General features: G+C 51.9%; 2 long non-coding RNA genes across 2 annotated transcripts; one reads left to right on the forward strand and one right to left on the reverse strand.

Annotated features, from left to right (window-relative positions):
* Window positions 1-2116: 2116 nt before the first annotated feature.
* On the reverse strand, window positions 2117-10307 carry LOC140387282 (uncharacterized). The gene is made up of 3 exons (XR_011933831.1): window positions 10130-10307; window positions 7148-7391; window positions 2117-2837 (listed from the first exon to the last, which is right to left on the reverse strand). It is a non-coding gene; the product is annotated as an uncharacterized lncRNA (long non-coding RNA).
* A 171-nt stretch (window positions 10308-10478) lies between these two features.
* Window positions 10479-12634, forward strand: LOC140387283 (uncharacterized). Its single transcript, XR_011933832.1, has 2 exons — window positions 10479-10612; window positions 12481-12634. It is a non-coding gene; the product is annotated as an uncharacterized lncRNA (long non-coding RNA).
* Window positions 12635-12840: the final 206 nt, after the last annotated feature.

The following is a 12840-nucleotide window of genomic DNA, read 5'->3' on the forward strand; positions in this document are numbered from 1 at the left end:
GTGTGCAAACAGTATGAGCAGCAAGTAATAGACAGAGCTGAGCGATTCCACAGCCAACAGATCAGATCTAAGCTCTGCAGTCCTGCCATTTCCAGCCCTGAATGATTAAACAACAATTAAACAACTCACTGGAGGAGGAGGCTCCACAAGTATCTCCATCCTCAATGATGGAGGAGCCAAGCACATCTGTGCAAAAGATAACGCTGAAGCATTTGCAATAATCTTCCACCAGAGGTGTCGAGTGGACGATCCACCTTGGTCTCCTCCAGAGGTCCCCAGCATCACAGATGCCGGTCTTCAGCCAATTCGATTCACTCCATGTGACATCAAGAAATGGCTGAAGGCACTGGTACTGCAAGGGCCCTGACAATATTCCGGCATTAGGCCTGAAGATTTGTGCTCCAGAACTTGTCAATGGGACTCGGGGGCAAACTCCACTGGTTGGAGTCATACTTGGCATAAAGAAAGATAATTGGGTTGTTGGAGGTCAGTCATCTCAGCTCCAGGACATCACTGCAGGAGTTCCTTGACGCAGTTTTCAACAACGCAGACCCAACTATCTTCAGCTGCTTCATCAATGACTTTCTTTCGATCATAAGGCCAGAAGTGGGGATATTCGCGGATGACTGCACAATATTCAGAACCAAGTCAGAAGTATCTGACTTCTCAGATACTGAAGCAGTTCCTGTCCAAATGCAGCAAGACCTGGACAATATACAGGCTTGGGCTAACAAGTGGCAAGTAATATCCATGCCACACAAGTGCCAGGCAATGACCATCTCCAACAAAAGAGGATCTAACCATTGCCCCTTGACATTCAATGGCATTGCCATCGCTGAATTCCCCATTATCCATTGACCATAAACTGAACTGAACTAGCCATATAAATACTGTGACTACCAGAGCAGGTCAAAGGCAAGGAATCCTGTGGCGAGTAACTCACCTCCTGATACCTGCCCCCCCCCCCCCTCCCCCCCCCCCCCCCCCCAGGCTGCCCACCATCTATAAGGCACAAGCCAAGTGTAATGGAATACTCTCCACTTGGCTGGACGAGTGCAGCTCCAACAACACTCAAGAAGCTCAACACCATCCAGGACAAAGCAGCCCGCCTGATTGCTCCTCTTTCCACAAACATTCAATCCTTCCACCACCGATGAACAGTGGCAGCCGTGTGTTCCATGTAGAAGATGCCCTGCAGAAAATTATCAAGTCTCCTTAGGCAGCACCTTCCAAACCCACGACTGCCGCCATCTAGAAGGACAAGAGCAGCAGATACCCGGGAACACCATTGCCTGAATGTTCCCCTCCAGGTCCTTCACCCCTCTGACTTGGAAATATATCACCGGTTCTTCACAGTGGCTGGGTCAGGATCGTGCAATTCCCTTCCTAACAGCACTGTGGGTGTACCTACCCCTCATGGGCTGCAACGGTTCAAGAAGGCAGCGTACCACCACCTTATGAAGTGCATCGAGGGATGGACAATAAATAATGGCCTAGCCAGTGAAGCCCACATCCCATAAATTAATTTTAAAAAATGATTGAATTGAATGCCGGACGTGACTCGAGGAACTGATTGGCCTATTCGTGTTTGTGTGTGGTATGTTCACTACTGTCTGGGGGGTGGCGGGTTTGAGCTCTTCATTCTCTCATGACTGATTTCCCTCTTTGCCACCCCAGCAAGGGGGAGGGGCACAATCCTTTTGGGGTCACCATTCATTTAGAAGCGAACACAACTCCCCACTGGATTGAAACATTGGCACTGCCAACCTTCTCCCAGTGTAAGGAGGGGAAATTAATGGAACGCTGGTGGAAGGGGGGGGGGGGGTTGGGGAAGGCGGGGGGGGGGGGGGGGTAGTATTTTTTATTTCACACATATGTTTAAAATCTGCACTGTTCTAAATAAGCTCCGGTGAAGAGGTCCAGCAAGTTTATGGCGGCGAAAAGGACGGATGATTAATTAAAGGCTGGGGTGAGAGTAGACTGGTTTTAATTAGCCCGTGGTGCCTCCATTCTCACAGAACCTGTTGAATCATTGACTCACTACAACCATTAATACATAGTTGAGGATGAGCAATTTTTACGTTTCATTTCAAGTGAAACATTTTGTTCTCCCCTTTGTCTGCTGACGGTCAAGAACTGTGAGCCTGCTTTTGGCGTCTTGTTTTTTTTTTAACGTTCTGTCGCCTATTGTTTGGGATGAGGAATTTAAGAGGTATGTTCCCCTGGCCCTCTCGTTTCCTGGTGCAGCGAGCGTTTCGGTTAACGGCCGCTGGGTCCGTTGTCTCGGAGTGTCACGTGCCCCGTGGACTAATGTTTATTTAAACCTCAATGATCTGGCCAACAAAGTTGCATCTTTAGAAGCTGAAAAACGTCAGCCGCTCTCCGCCGCCATGGACTACAGACTGCCAAGTTAAGAAATATAATTGAAGGTTAGAGAATCGGTGACCTGATCCAAAACTGTCAGATTTGATGGCATGACAAGGCTAAGACTTTGTGGCACTGCATAACAAGCACGGACACACTGTGTGATCCGGACCTTGCTCTGTTTCCACACACGGAGAGTGAGCCAGCTAATTGACTTCCTTCGATAATGCCTGCTGCTCCACCTCCCCATCACTGCTGCCTTTCAGCTCCTCTGGTTGGCTGGCTGTTGTCTCGATTGGCCTTTTCCCATCACTATCCCTCACGCTCCATTAATTTCTTCGCAGCGGATGGTCAGGATGCTTCGGTCAGGAAACTGGACAGCTGCCTTGAGGGAGCTAATGGATACACATTTTCCCAGAAGCTCCTTTCATGGGATCTGATCCCGAGGTGAAACCTTTGGCAGCAGTGACGGTCTTTAAAAAAACACACACACACAGAAGGTATTAACCTTTCACTCGAAATGCTGATGGGACAGAAAGCCATCACAATAACTGCTTACTCAGTTCTAAAGATGGTGTAACTCCCTGTGCAGACTGATCAGGGGGTAATTTTTTTGGAAAATTAGACTCAAATTGATTGCTTGACGTTGACAGCTTCTGGTGGGTCACTCATTAGGCCAAAATTTCCTTTACCTTTACCCCTGCAAGTGCTTGCTCACTCTGCCTTCATGCCAGTGCATCGCTCTGCAGCCTTCAGCGCTTTGCCCAAGGGGCCATACCTCACGTGTGAGCAGAGAACCTGTCAGTGGGATACTTGGCGACGAGCTTCTTGGATAAGGGCCTGGAGTGGTCAAGGTTGAATCCCACCCCACCCTCCTCCCAGGCACACTGTTCAGCAATAGTCACCACACAGTAAACATGAGCAAAAACTCAATGGCAAAGACCTCCCTTCATATCAGAAGATCTGTTAGGCATTTTAAAGTTAGATACTGTTAACAATTAATGGGCTTCCAAATATCCATTAATAAAAATGATGCATCTAAAGTCTCTGGTGGTTTATTCCGGAAACACTATCTTCAAGGCACCTGATAGTTCTGAATATTTAAATATATATGTATGTGTACAATGTATGATGTGGAGATGCCGGCGTTGGACTGGGGTGAGCACAGTACGAAGTCTTACAACACCAGGTTAAAGTCCAACAGGTTTGTTTCGATGTCACTAGCTTTCGGAGCGCTGCTCCTTCCTCAGGTGAATGAAGAGGTCTGCTCCAGAAACACATATATACAATGCTAGGAATGCGACCATTAGCAGGTGATGTTAGTCACCTGATTAGTCACCTGCTAATGGTCGCATTCCTAGCATTGTTTGGCATCTTTGAATTTGTCTATATATGTGTTTCTGGAGCAGACCTCTTCATTCGCCTGAGGAAGGAGCAGCGCTCCGAAAGCTAGTGACATCGAAACAAACCTGTTGGACTTTAACCTGGTGTTGTAAGACTTCGTACTGTACAATGTATGATTACATACATTACAATAGTGACTAAACTTCAAAAGTAATTCATTGGCACTAAAGTGCTTTGGTATGTCTGGGGGGTGGGGGGGGGGGGGAGGCTGTCAAAGGTGTGATATGAATGCAATATCTGTCAGAATAAATCAGGGAGAGTTTTTTTTGTCTTTGATGGATTTTAACTCTGCTTGATACAGACCAAAAGGAAAGGATGTTGGACGGAATTTTTCCTGTATTTTTTCAAAATTTCGGTCCTGGTTGGGGGGTGGGGTGGGGGAACTCGGGGTGCGTGTGGAAGGGGGGGGGGGCAGGGGGGAACTCACCATATATTCAGCCTCTTCAGAAAAAAACAATGGGCTCCATAAGAGTAACTGCCCAAAGAAGATGAATAACCTTCTTCGTGCAGCCAGGGTAAGTCTGCCTCCTCATGTCACCCAATGCACCTCCTAACACACCAATCTCACTCCCAGCCATCTCAGGGGGTCCCAATACCTGTCCTACTGCTCTCCCCTCTCCCACTCTCCAGTAGATAATCTGTTCCTCATATCCCTGCTCCCACTCACTTCCCACACATGCCAGACTTCATTCATCATCTCACCTGGCAGGACTCCCGCCTACACTCTCCCCGTCTGTCTCATTGCAAGACAAGCTCGAGCAGAACCAGTGGAGCAGGCACAGCCGGCTGGAGTCATGCCTGAGCTGAGATGCCTCACACCCTTTGAGGAGAGAGCCCTTGAGCTCGCCGACGAGGAGCAGGACCACACCTATGCAGAGGGTGAGGTGGGGGGCACCAGACAAAAGTGAGAACCCTCAACACATGCAGCCACGGTGCAAGCCTCACGTGAGGTACCTTTCTCCCATCAGTCTGCCCCGTGATATACTACTACCATCTCGCTTCCCTTGCAGGCCAATCAGTCGACAAGCCCGCACCATCCTCACACCGTCTGGAGACCGCAGACCCGAGCAGCTCCCAGGGTGACATCTCTGAGGCAAGAATGAGGAGGCGTCACAGCTGTCACCCACACCCTTCACCAGTGCAGAGGCTCACAGTCGGTGGGATTCTCGAGTAGGCAGGTTTCAGGGTCACTGACTGGTGAGCACCTCACAGCTGAAGACCCACAGCAAATGGAGGAAGGAAGGTCCTAGGGGTCTGGTACTCGGAGGGACACCGGAGCGCAGGATTCTGCTGAGCCCCTGGTCGATGATGAATCCTGGGTCTTGTTGTCCCAGAGATGCTGGAGCTAAAAAGGCAGAGTCGCGAGAATCAGGAGGGGATGACAGCGTCCCTCCTTGGACTGCAAGGCCAACTGGGAGATGCCCAACGCCTTCTGTCCGAGACGGTGGGGCCGTTACTCCCACGCAACAAGGCCAACACTGCGAAGGTGGCAGCTGCAGTGGAGATCTTGGAGCAGGACGTGTACTCCATGGCAGGGGATGTGCGTTCTACGGTTCAGCTCATGACCTCCAAGGCTGAGGGCTACAACTGCAGGGTGCAATCACTTGTGGGAATCCACGAGTCTTAGTGCCAGAGGACAGCGGAGCTGTGGATCTCACTCCAGCTGCCCCTCTACCCACGGAGGAGCCCAGCGGATATCGGGCACCTGGGTGGAGGAGGTTCGGCAAGAATGCAGCCTGGGCCTTCCTCCCAGGAAACCCGATAGGTGTCCGGTCCATCTGACACTCCCCCTCCCTCTGAGCGACACAGGTCCAGCCCTGCACACCGAGGAAGGCAGCACCGCAACACCCATGCTGCTCGAAGGTAGGCCCAGACCCTCCAGACCCAGGTCCCCTGAGGGACGGAGCAGGAGGAAGAGTAAGAAACAATAGGCACAGAGTGGTCACAGGTGAACGTAGGCAATGGTAGAGATAAGTCACTATTGTAAAAGCGCATTTAGATTAAAAATCACTTTGTTCTCCCATACAGATCCTCCATGATGTCCTGGCATGGCTCCGCAAACCCCGGGCAAACACAGCACTTCCTCCCCGTGCAGTGGGAGAATGGCAGCTCCCACCTCCCACACTGACGGCACAATAAGCCCACGGTGCCCCTAGAATGGACCACTCCCAATGGTTCATCACCCCTTCCCCCACCAACCAACCCCCCCCCCCCCCCCCCAGCAAAGGAGCCCCCTTTAAACCAAGAGGCTCACAGCCTGAAGGGGCGCTGAGATCTGCAGGTGGACCCCTCCCCCCCCCCCCCCCCACAGAGATGCCGGAACTGAACCACAGACCTCCCCCTCCCCCGGCCCCGAGTTGCATGTATCTGGCTTCCCTGCGTCCTCTCCGGTGCCCCCTCTGCAATGGACATCCTGGAATTATGAGCGTTCACCTCCCATCTCCCTTTTGGAAGTGAGGGCGCCAGCTGTTGGAAATCACGTCGGCGACTGATGACTATTCAGTGAAGGGAGAAGGTCCAGTCGGGGGGGGGGGGGGGGGGGGTTGCCAATAATGAGCTGCTAATGTATTTAAATCAGGTTCACGACGTTCCGTTATGTCACCGGAGAGGGGCCCGGAAAACCGGATCTCCACGGCGAGAATAGGGGAATACAGCTAACGCGGGCTGAAATCGCCCCTGTTGTATATTTTGTGGCATCTTTGGTTTATTGGCTTCTCCGTGAGTAGCGGTGCTCTTCAATGTTCAGCCAGCAGGAGGCAGAGTTCAGGTAAAACTGCGATTTAGCATGTGTTGCGCTTCTTTGCTCTGTTTAAGAGCAGAGTTTGCAAGGGTCATCCCGATCTACCCCGGAGACCAGGGCATTATTGCCCCCCCCCCCCCTCCACCCCCTGCCACTTCCTCTTCCACTAGATCATTTCCAATAAAGTATCAAGTGCTATCAGGTATATTAGATTTTAAGCTCATATATGGTTCAACAGACAGTATCAACCCAGCATGGTAGCAGGTTTGATACCTGCTCTTCAATAACTTGATTTGGTAAGTGTTAAAGACACTACAATTGACTTTGCTGTCTCTGGGCACCAATTGGCCAGAAATTCTGCTCAGGGGCGCTATCTTTGCTGGCGGTAGCTGCGTTATGTAGGGACGTTGGAAGAGGAAAGGCAATGATGGCTCTGTGACTGAATGGCCTCTACACTGATGATTAAAACTCACCCCAGCGATGCTCGCCAGGGCCAGGTGCTGACCAGGGCACATGGAAGGCTTTACACAGTCAATACAGAAAAACACTTCCTCTCATGAGGAAAAGCATAACTCGAGTCCATCAAGAGATGATAGTGAGCAGGAGATCTGACAGGCAACGTTCAAGAAACTTCCTTACCCAGAGAGTGGTGAGAATGTAGAACTCACGACCGCAGCAAGTGGCTGAAGTATATAATATGGATGCATTGAAGGGGAAACTGGACAAGCACATGAGGGAGAAGGGAATCGATGGTCACAATGATAAATTTAGACCAGAGGCTTGAGTGGAAGGCCAGCATGGACTGGTCGGGCCGAATGGCCTGTTTGTGTTCCCACATCCTATGGAATCCTTTGTGAAAAATATCCCAGGAAGGAGTCATCACCTTTGGGAAAGAAAGGGAGAAAGATAAAAAAGAAAACAATATACAATAATTTTGAAAGACTCTGATTGAATTTGGCAGCAGAGAAACAGGCCAGTTGGCCACCAGTTTGCTGGTGAACTCGGACGGTACTCATTACATATTATGTTCGAGTGACCTACTAACAGTTCATGAGTTGCACACAGAATCCCTACAAGTGCAGAAGGAGGCCATTAGGCCCATCTAGTCAGCGCCTACCCTCCGAAACAGCGCCTGACCTAGGCCAACCATAACCCCACTTAACCTTTGGATGTGAAGAGTCAATTTAGCATGGCCAACACTCCTAGCCTGCACATCTTTGGACTGTGGGAGGAAATCGGAGCACCCGGAGGAAACCCACGCAGACACGGGGAGAATGTGCAGACTCCGCACAGACAGTCACCCAAGGCCGGAATCGAACCCGGGTCCCTGGCGCTGTGAGGCAGCAGTGCGAGCCACTGTGCCGCCGTGCCGCACCATGTGGCCCATCCATGACTGGCGTGAGGCTCTTTGACTGCTTTGTTCAGGTGTCGCCTTCAGATGCCCCATCTTCGTGTCAGAGATACGGAATAACAGAGGATGTGACCAGCTAGAACAACATCAGGCAGTCTTCCCTTCATTCTGACCTGGATGATTGACACATTTTTCATTTATTATACTTCATTAAGCATATAAAAATAAATTTGCAATTTAAAAAAATATAAATTTAGAGTACCCAATTATAATTTTTTCCAATTAAGGGGCAATTTAGCGTGGCCAATCCACCCACCCTGCGCACCTTTGGGTTGTGGGGGTGAGACCCACGCAGACACGGGGAGAACGTGCAAATCCACATGGACAGCGACCAGGTCCGGGATTGAACCAAGGTCCTCGGTGGCGTGAGGCAGCAGTGCTAACCAGTGCGCCACCGGGCTGCCCCGCATTTGCAATTATATGGCATCTTTGACAGTCTCGGGGGTTTTACAGATAGTGAAATACTTTACAATGCAGTCACTGTGGTAATGTGGGAAACACAGCAGCAAGGTCCCGCCACGAGCAATGGTCAAATCATCAGGTTTTTAATTAGTGATGTTGGTCGAGGGATACCTGTTGGCCAGAGCACTGGAGGGAACTGCCCTGCTCTTCTACAAAATCACGGGCAGTGTCTTCCGGTCCCGCCGATGGCACATCCCCACCATGGGTTTCCCGGTGACGTGGGGTGGATTCGATGGGAAATCCGATTGACAACGACGGGACCAGGAGATCCTGCCGTCAGCCAATGGGCGGGCTGCCTCCCGCCGCGAAGAAGCACGCCGTGGGTCACCAGAGAATCTCAGCCCACATCTCGAGACCTTTAACATTCACCAAAGGAGGCCGACGTTGGCCTGATATCTCATCGGAAAGATGCGACATTCTCTGTTTGAGACTATTAAGTGTTGACACTGGCGCTGAAGGGCCGTTTGGGGTGCTATTTCTCGAGCAATTCATGACACGTTAATGGACCAAAACTCTGCCCACATGAATCTAGAGCAATTCTCATTCCCGCCAATGTCAGATTCACTGGGGCCAGAATTGGCGCTGGAGATCTTGACAAACTGGAGCTGCTTATAAGCACTCACTCACTTCCCACACACTCTCATTCCAGCCAAGCGAAGATGGCTCCACAAAGAGCTGCCCCTGCCCCCCACTCCGATTTGTGGACGCGGAGATTGACCGAATGTTGGGTGCAGTGGAGGAGAGGCAGGACACCCTCTGTCCCAGGGTGGGCCGGAGGCGCCCGCCCGTGGTCATCATCAGGGCCTGTTTGGAGGTGTCCGAGGCACACAGGATGGTGAGCCCCACCAGGCAGACTGGCGCGCAGTCCTGCAGGAAGGTGGATGACCTCCTTAGGGCAGCTCGGGTGAGTCACCACCTCTGTTCTCCTGACATCACTCTCATCCCTCACATCACACCCCCATTCCCCCCCCTAGAGGCCAATCAAAACCCATCTGCCCGCATCTTCCTCACATCCCTCCCTGCACCAAACCCCAACAGCTATGTTGTCCTCTTTGGTCATGTGTCTTGCCCAGATATGCCACCAGCTACAGACCCCCCTCTGAAACTACCCAGTGTAACTTGCCTCCATGTATCTCACCATGTCCTTTATGTATCCACTAGGAAAAAACAGCCCATAATAGAAGGGAGCAGGAAAAAAACCAGAAGGGGCATATGTTAATCATAGAATTTACAGTGCAGAAGGAGGCCATTCGGCCCATCGAGTCTGCACAGGCTCTTGGAAAGAGCACCCTACCCAAGGTCAACACCTCCACCCTATCCCCATAACCCAGTAACCCCACCCAACACTAAGGGCAATTTTGGACACTAAGGGCAATTTATCATGGCCAATCCACCTAACCTGCACATCTTTGGACTGTGGGAGGAAACCGGAGCACCCGGAGGAAACCCACGCACTCACGGGGAGGATGTGCAGACTCCGCACAGACAGTGACCCAAGCTGGAATCGAACCTGGGACCCTGGAGCTGTGAAGCAATTGTGCTATCCACAATGCTACCGTGCTGCCCACTGGACCTCCGGGCAGCCATACTCAGCAGAGGGTGATGGCATTATCTGGGAGGCGCAGGAGAGGGCTATCCCAAGACGGAGATCGGTATGCGACAACCAAGTGAGTCCCTAATTCAAAATGATGTCCCCATAGCAAGTGAGTCACCCCTCTCCCCCAGACCACTCCTTCCCAAGATCTCACCATGTGTCTTGTCTTTTGTCTTGCAGAATCACCATCAGACTAGGCCAGCCTATCCGGGCTACCTCACCCCCAGCCAGAATCCCAACACACCCTGGAGGACCAGTTCTGGGATGACACCAACTTCCCGGCTCTGCATTCACCTGCGGAGAGACAATCACCTCAGTGGGGCATTTTAGTGAAGAGGTTCCTCGGTCACCTTCTGGTGCGCACATCACACATGTTGCAGCACATCAGGTGGAGGTAGGGACTCCTGAGGGTGCGGGTGGTTGGATGGCTGCCCGATCCCAAGTACCAGCTGTAATCCGGACAGATATTGTGCTTCTCGGAAGTATCACTGGTGGAGATGCAGACACAGAGCCAGGATCTACAGGAGGGATTGTCAGCGACATTCCGGGATCTGCAGGTTCAGTTGGAGGATCCAACTGCCTTCAGGTGCAGGAGATCGTGCCAACAATGCGTGGTTCCCACGTCAACACTGAACAGGTGACATCCACGGTGGAAGTCTAGGGTCAAAAGGTCACAGCCATGGGTCAAGACGCCCAAGGCTTGAGGCACACTGCGATCGATGGCTGAGGCTCAGGACAGGGGAGCCCAGTCACAGGGAGACATGTACCGGGCCCACATTGACATTACTACGGCACCCCAGAGCTTTCCCAGTCACAAAGAGTCATGGATGAGGGTGTCACTGACTGACTTCGGCCAGTCACAGAGGGACATGACCGTGAACCAGAGGGACATGACTCACTCGCTGAGGGACGTGGCCCAATCTCTATGCTCCATGGTTGAGGGCATCGAGACTCTGGTTGAGACGAGAGCGGGCCTCCAGGACTGGCAGTGCCAGGTGATGGTGGAGCCTCTAGAGCTCACTCCGGCCTCACCACCATCCCATGGAGCACTCTGGGGGCCATTGAGTACCCTGAGGGAGGATGAAGTGATAGAGCCTGTGCCAGTGCCTCCGGCAGGGGAGATGCTGGAACACCTCAACGCTTCAGAATCCCCCCCCCCCCCCCCCCCCCCCTCGAACCTGACACTGGCACATCTCATGGGCAGCGGGCAGAACAATCACCTCATCACCAGTGACACCCGAAAGTCGGCCGGGCCCATCCAGGCCCAGGGCTCTCCAGAGGACGACTGCCAAAGACACCTCAGGTCAGAGCGTAACATACGCAGGGGGCCACCTCAATATCTGATGTGCTGTCTGGGGTCACACCTAGAAGGAACGGTACGTCAAGTAAAATAAGAAAGCTCGACACCAGTTAAGTTGGCACGGGTGCAGCACATAGATTAGAGTTAGAGGTCAGGGCACAATAATGTAAATGGTCATTGTTAAACACCGTTTACCAATATGCCACCCTGCTTCAACCCTCTGTCTGAAGGGTATGAGGGATGGGGTGGGTCCAGGATGGCATGGGGCTATTGAACATTCCACCTGGGGTCACCTGCAGATACGGCAGGGAATGGGGCCAGAAGTGTGAGGTTGCCTTGTAGAACAGTGAGTCTTTGGCGGCACACATGGTCTGTCATGTCCTCGAAGGACAGGCGCTAACGGTATACGCGCAGCCTGAAGCAGCGCCTCTCCTTGGCAAGTTGGACGGCTGGCTCTCCAGCGTCACTGGGTTTCCAGAGGGACGGCCTGGGTGGGCTTGCAAATGACCAGAGGCTCGGTGAATATTTACAGATGCCCTGCCAGCCATCCCCAGCAAGCGCTATAATTGTAAACAGTTTTTCAAACTTTGTTGACCTTCTCTCTCCCCCTCCAGCAGCCTTGGGCCCAGTCCCCATTTGTAAATACCTGTAGTAAACCGTGCCAGCGTGACCTCCGCCGGAGAGGGGCGGAGCATCGTGGAGGCCCGGAGCATCGTGGGTCAAACCCGCTAATTACATTCAAATGAATGCAAATGCCGGTTTTGCATGCCGCCGCTGGCAGTGGGGGGGGGGGGGGGGGGGGGGGGGGGCGCAAATCCTGATATCGCCACCAGCGAGGGACCAGAGCATGGCGACTGCTGGGCGCAGACCTCGATTTTCGGTGCACACCCGTTTGCCCGCCCAAGCGCGTTTCACGCTTGCTGTGTTGCGAGGCGGTGAATTGCGCCCAGCACCCTGTGGTGGCAGTAATCCTTCAGAACTGCACCGAATTGTCAGCCTGGGTTTTGTGCTCAAGGCTCTTAAAACGAGAAGTGAACCCACCGCCTTCTCCATCAGAGGGGAGATTGTTAACACAGAGCTGGGGCTGACATCACAACCAGATACACATAGGGTTTGGCACCTACTTAAATAAATTATTTCTTAGGAGCTTGAATGGAAACATTTATAACATCTGGTGTACAGTTATTAAACTTTTAATGTTCCAGGGGAGACGGTGGCATAGTGATATTGTTCCTGGACTAGTAAACCAGAAACCCAGCGGAATGCTCGAAGGACCCAGGTTCGAATCCCATCCTGGCAGGTGGTGAAATTTGAATTCATTAGAAATCTGGAATTAAACGTTTAATGATGATCATGAAACCATTGTTGATTGTCGTAAAAACCTATCTGGTTGACTAATGTCCTTTAGGGAAGGAAATCTGCCATCCTTACCTGGTCTGGTCGACATGTGAGTCCAGATCCACAGCAATGTGATTGACTCTTAACTGCCCCCTCAAGGGCAATTAGGGAAGGGCAATAAATGCTGGCCCAGCCTGCGGTGCCCACATTCCCATGAATGATTTTTT

Source organism: Scyliorhinus torazame, chromosome 12 (assembly GCF_047496885.1).
Source record: "Scyliorhinus torazame isolate Kashiwa2021f chromosome 12, sScyTor2.1, whole genome shotgun sequence".
Lineage (NCBI taxonomy): Eukaryota > Metazoa > Chordata > Chondrichthyes > Carcharhiniformes > Scyliorhinidae > Scyliorhinus > Scyliorhinus torazame.